Below are 6,716 nucleotides of genomic sequence, written 5' to 3'. Positions count from 1 at the left end.
TAAAGAAAAACATCTTGAAACCATTCAGGTTAGATCAAAGCTGCATTTGTGGTGGTGTCTTATCCATCAGTTTTTAAAATGGTGACATTTAAGATGTAAGTAAATTCAGTACATTATATTGGAAGTTACTGTTGTTTAGCAAAATAAGAATAGTACAAACCGGATAATCTCTGAGGGAAAATACTTTTTAAACAGTTGCAAAGATTTTAAAATGAGTGTATCTGTGCAGATGGACAGAAACTGTGCATTTCTTTCATGACACACACCGTGACTTCTAAATTAGTGTTCTTCAGTGAAAGGTTTCTTTCAAATTCACAGTACATTTCAGACTTTTGCTAAAGAAGTGGGATTTGTAGAACTCATTAAAAAGCATAAAAGTAGATTTCTAAAGTGCAATAAACACGAGACATGACAAACTAAATTAATTATTGTGTTAGTCAGACATAAATTGGACTTTTAAAATGCATGTAAACACATTTGTCCAACAGAAAACACTGAATCACTCCTCATCTAGACTCAAGTGGGCCTAGGTACTCTATACATGCTTCAAAGTTACAACTCTTAGCATTTTGGGGGGGTAACAACAGTGAAGCACAAGTATACACAGCCATGATTCCAATAAAGCAGCTCTCATTTACATATATTTTTGTTTCTTTTGTCAGACAGCTGAACGCATCAGAAATTGTGACCTCATTAAGATTACTTGTCAACTCATTTTCTTTTAAAGCATTTCCAAAATGTTGCTCTGCTCTAATAAAATAACGATTTTATAACTGCAGCTCAGTCAGTTTTTTTCACACCATTTGAATGACTTAAAGACAATGTCTATGCAGTGAATTCAGCTTTATATGTCCAACGATCTCGCTCAGAGAAAGTTAGAAGCAGCAAAATGTCTTTTAAGTTTTTTCACACAGTTCGTAGCGTTACAGTGTCGGACATTTTTCAGTTAGTAACTTGATTCCATTGACATGCATGTATACCGGGACAATGATTGTGGTCCAATTACACGGCTAAGTTTTTTTTCATTTCACAGATGGTTTTGGTAATATTCACATCTTGCAAAACTGGTCTTTGGAGTCAACTATATGGCGACTTCCAACATGGCGGCCTAATGACTTTAATGTCAGATTCAATTCTTTAATTACTTGTGAATGTCTGTAAAGAGGATCATTGGCTGTTTCCTAGATTCTTTAAGCTTGTAAATCATCTTAATGTAAGCACTAAAGTCAACACTTTGCATGACTTATGATAGAGATATGCAAGAAAAGGAGGTCATGCAGAGAGGAAATACTTCTGTCCTTCTTTATCTAAATGATACCCAGTCTAAAAATGTTGGCATCATAGCAGACCAGAGCTGAGGCATAAGACCTGCAGATCAAATCTTTTTGTTTGTGTCCTAATATTTATGTAACTGTTTAATAATTGCCTAATTTGTGACTCATAACAATTGCAGGGCCTTTCTTTTTGCGCTTACTTTTATAATACTTGAAATATTGTGGTTGAGTGATTTTTGAGGTATTATGTTACATAATATGACGCATGAGGAGTCGTGGGAGTGCACAGCTATCTGCATTTTCCTTTACTTAAAGTTGAAGTTTTATCTGGTGACCAGGGGAAAATTCCTGGTTAACAGAATGACATTTTGATCTCTAAGTAGAAACTAAAGCAAACAAAAGACATAAAAGCTGATAGAAAGATAAACTCCCTGTAGAATTATGTCAGATGGATGCAGACACATTCACTCCCTATTTGTCAGTTCTTCTGTGTTGCAATGATGGTCTAACCCAAGTGTTGTATTGTTCACACAATACTGTCTCTGGTTTACGTGGGTGTGGTGTTGATGTAATGTTTTGTTCAATGAAATGAGATGACTATTGAACAGACAGAGAACCATAAAGATGGTAATAAAAAACCCTCAGCCCAAACCAGTCTCACACACAATCATGACAATCATGAAAGCTGTCAACAGAGACAAGTTTTGCTGTGTTTTAGTGTTAATGGGCACAAAACAAAAACTACACAGAGGAAAACGTTCTTAGCGTGTTATATAGTAACAAAAGGATTTTTACTTCACATTTAAAAGGCAGAAAAGTTTGTTTTTGCAGGTTGAAGTGGTTGTTTGGTGAAGTGACACACATCCCCGCCAAGCCGAGGAGCCGAGTGTGCCTCCCAATTCCACAAATCCATCTTTCCATCCATTTTCCATACCCACTTAATTCAATTCAGGTTCGCAGGGGGGCTTGAGCCTATCTCAGCTCTCATTGGGCGAGAGGCGGGGTGCACCCTGGACGGGTCACCACTCCATCACTGGGCCACACAGAGACACAACCATGCACACTCACTTTTAGGGAAAATTTAGAGTCAGCAATCAACCTAACATGCATGTTTTTGGACAGTCGGAGGAAGCCGGAGCGTGCAAACTCCACATAGAAAGGCCTCAGGTGGGATTCAAACCAGGAACCCTCTTGCTGTGAGGCAACAGTGCTAACCACCGCACCATCCCACAAATCATGTTTTAAAATAACTTTATTCTTATTTTAGGTCTTAGTTGCTGATTTCTTGCCCTTTTAATTCTGATTTTGTTGCTTATTTACACATTAAAACATTTTCCTTCAGCTGTCATTTCTTTGTTCATGCGTCTGTGGCGCCTCTTGATTAACCTGAAGATGAGAACGTAGAGTTCACCAGCACTGGAAAAACCTCAAAGGATATTTTAAAATACTGATGAATAAGAGCACATGAAAACTCAAAAAAACAAAGCACACTTGTTTGACAGGCACCTTTCTCCCCACATATGAAGTCATCTCCTTACATGTGGTATCAAAGAGAAAGATCTATCCAAACTGAAGGTCATGAGAAGGGTATTTTGATTGGATGCCATAATTCCCACACCCAAAATGAAGTAATGTGGTGGGTTTCAGAGAGGAAGAGGTTTGTTGTGATTTCCCGTTATATATGCAATGCCCGCAGGACGGTGGTCCTGTCTGAGCTCAATGGGGCTGCAGTTGTTATGAATCATTATCAGGATTTGGGATGGCTGAATTAGCTTCCCACACTTGTATGATGCAATCAGGAGGAATAGCTCTCAGATCTGATTAATACAAGATGGATGATAAAATACTGCAGTGAGCTGTCTGTTTTGTCATCGAGTTCCTTGGAGGCTTCAGTGCAAATCTTTTCTTTAAGGTTTTATCAAAGAAATCTTTGGAGTAAAAAACAGTATAGTGTTCGACAAACATATGATCTTTGATGAAAGACCCCCTTTTTTCCACGAAAGTTTCTCTATGCTGATGCAATGACTGAGGTCCCACCCAACATTGTCTCTTGTCAAAACAGCCCTGTAAGCCTCAGTTCATTTCCACTTGTCCTGTTCAGACATCACCTCAGCTTTCTCGGATCGTTTTCAGTTTTGGGAGCGCTGACAGATGCTAATGAGCCTTCCAAGCTGAGTGAGATTAGATAAGACGAAGAGACAACAGGGAACGCGGTGTTCCTGGCCTGCTGCCAAGATGTGCTTGAAGCGGTTTTTAGAAAAAGGGATGAGAGCCGGAAAAAATGTGTAATTATTCAATTTTGAGAAGATTTTATGGTTTACTTGTTAAAGGCTGTCTGATGATCTACAGTTAATGTAAGTAACATTGGTATGAGTTGCAAGGCAAAGTCAAATAATAGCATAATTCTCTGAGTTCCAGGAATATTTTGTATTACAACTACAGAATAATTATTCAAACCATATCTGCAGTGTGTAATTCAGTTGCATCAGAAATGCAACAGTTTTAAAAAGATTTCCAAGACTTGGTAGCCCTATTTCCAAGTTTAAACTCATCAACAGCAGACTTTATTCAGCGTAGCGAGCTAAATTTCTTATTTGGAAAGGTGAATAAATGTCCTTGTGATGTTGCAAAATCACAGAGAAAAAAAATATCTGCACAAACAAAGTCTTTTAACATTTCCTTTTTTTGTTTTATGGATAAATTGCACTAAACTGGAAGTGTTTGGAACAACATCCAAATTTGTGCAGCACAGAGGTCAGCATGTCCTGTTGTGTTGTGTCTGCTGCCAGAACTAATTAACTTGACGACATGAATGAAATTTCCAAAACAACGGCTCATTCTGAAGAAACGTGTCAACAAGTCAGCAATGCAAACATGCATCAACTAAAACTTGGTTCAGGGATCTATCTGGAATATTTTCTGAAGATAAACCTAATCTATTTATCAATGTAACCTTAAAACTTCTGACTGATTACACTGATGTTGTCCTGAAACAGCATGCAAAAAACACTGTTTTATTCTATATTCAACAACAGGGAACTGACAGAAACTGAACAGAAAATGTCTTTTAGTAAATCATCCTGAAAAAAGACAACGGCTAACAAAAATCTCAGACTACCACAAAACATGTGTCACTGGATTACCATCCCCACAGGAATTCCAGTGTTGAAGTACTGCAGCTTCTTTTATGTGGCCATGTACAATAGGTTTTTCTTCTTTTTTTTTCAGGTTGACAGACAAGTTTAGATTCAGTTTAGATTTTCCTCTTCTGAACACAGTTATGGTGAACTGTCCAAAAATGATAAATGTACATCATTCATGCATTTATAAAAAGGATCAAATTGACATCATAAAACAGTTGAACTCCTATTCATTGCAAGACACCCAAGATGAAACACATTAAGACTGAATTTTACCATGACGGTATAAATCTGTGAATCTGTGAGCAAAAGTTCAACACTATCGCAGATGTAATAATGTTTAACATTTATTAACACATGTTAGCATCAGTAAGTCATCTCCTCCGAGCTTTTTAAATGTACACATTCCTCAAATCATAAGCAGACCGGTGGAGAAGTAGCCATCAGGGCTTTTATTCAGTCCTCGACCCAAGATTAGATGCAGCTCTTTTGAACTCGAGTCAGTGCTTGTCCCGTTGGATTTCGGTACTTCATTTAAACAATCGATCAAAACTTGAACATGTTATCGTGATTGTAGGAACAGCATCACGTTGGTTTGAGTCATATTTATCTGAAAGATTACAGTTTGATGCCATGTAAACTGTAATCTGTTCCAGTAGTTTTTACTTACATAGGCTACAAATTTGCATTAGATAATGCTATTGGACAGTAGGCCTATGGCATAAATTTCCATTGCTACACTGATGATACTCAACTATACCAATACTACTATTAATGAGCCAGATTCAACAAATCTGCATGTCTCAAAGACATAAAGTCCTGTATAAATTTGCTCTATATCAGTGAAACTTAATTTGATTGATTTGGACGTGTCAAATTCCAGTGATATTTAAAGATTAACAGGATCTTTGATGGGATAACGTACTTAGCAATACAGTGAAATGCATACACCTTATTCACCATATAGTTCCTTCTGCACTCTGCCTCCAAACTACTCTCATCTTTGATTAACACAATGCAGTAGTGAAAATGCACTGTTAAGTGGTATTTAGTGTTACCATAGTAAACAGCGTGTTCATAATAGCATACATCTGGTTTCACTTTAGGGGATTTTAACCCTGTTGAACTTGTTGCAGCATCAATAACACATCTAGCTACATACAGGAAAATAATACTGACTCAACTGTGAGTTATCATCATGGCTGAAGTTATTGCTGAACATACGGGCATTTCATCTCTTGTGGTTTCTGTGTTTATTGAAGTGAGTCTGTTTCTACAGTCTAAATTGCTCCAAAAATTATATACTCTTAAAAATTTCAGACGTTGTTTTTCCTCTGATCTCCCAGTTCCAGTGATGACTTACCATCTCAGAAATGTTAATTACGTATGTTTCATTTCCTGTGTTTGCTGATCACATGTTATTGAGGTACATGGAGGAAGTGACTCTCTGAGAGACTGTTTTGTATTGTTTTGTTTTAAAAAAATAATAAAAATTATTGTAAAACGTTTTAGCGGGGAATAGTTATGCTATTTTATCATCTTACTTTGTATATTTCATTATCCTGCATGATCAAATTTTAAGTAGTTTCCATAGCAGTAGACTCAGCATGACTCTCACCAGCCGCTAGTGTTTTTCTGTCTTCCCTCTTTGGAGTCTGAGTCTCTGTCCCAAGGTCAGCCACAAAAGGAGACAGTTTGCCAGTCATCTGCCAAACTCTGGATGCAATGGGTATTTCCAAATCAAGCTCAGACGTCTATGACCCAGCGTGGGTCGTGAGCAGAGAGGGGAGACCACAAGACCGTTGGGCTCATTCCAAACAACAGCTATGGATTAGCCAGTTTGACAAAAGTACTTAGGCAATGAATAGATATAAGGCACACAAGCTGCCTTCAACTAGTTTTAACCATGAGGAATGAAAGTTAACTAGTATCCTCCTCTTCCTCCTCTTTGAAATTGATAATATTTTATTTGAAATGAAATAACCTCTATTTTGTATAATGTGCTTGTTTTTACTTATCTTATTTATCCTGATATTTTATCATGTGCCACTTGGAGAGAAAATAACGTAAAAAGAAAAAAAGGTGGGAAACGATCGGTCTCCTGAGTCAATCATTCTTTTTTGTAGTTTTTATTGTAAGTAAAAGAATATCATCAGTAAAATGTCGCTCTCTGCTGGCTAAGAAACAACATTTCATCAACAACGAAAGCTTTTTCAAGGACAACACGAATTCACGCCTACTTTAATTTGATTGGTTATACAGTTCCTCCTCGTAAGCTCATTGGATACCCAGCCTTCCATAC

The sequence above is a fragment of the Odontesthes bonariensis genome, chromosome 17, assembly GCF_027942865.1.
Source record: "Odontesthes bonariensis isolate fOdoBon6 chromosome 17, fOdoBon6.hap1, whole genome shotgun sequence".
Lineage (NCBI taxonomy): Eukaryota > Metazoa > Chordata > Actinopteri > Atheriniformes > Atherinopsidae > Odontesthes > Odontesthes bonariensis.
The sequence above is the reverse complement of the archived record's forward strand: the minus strand, read 5'-3'. Positions refer to the sequence as shown.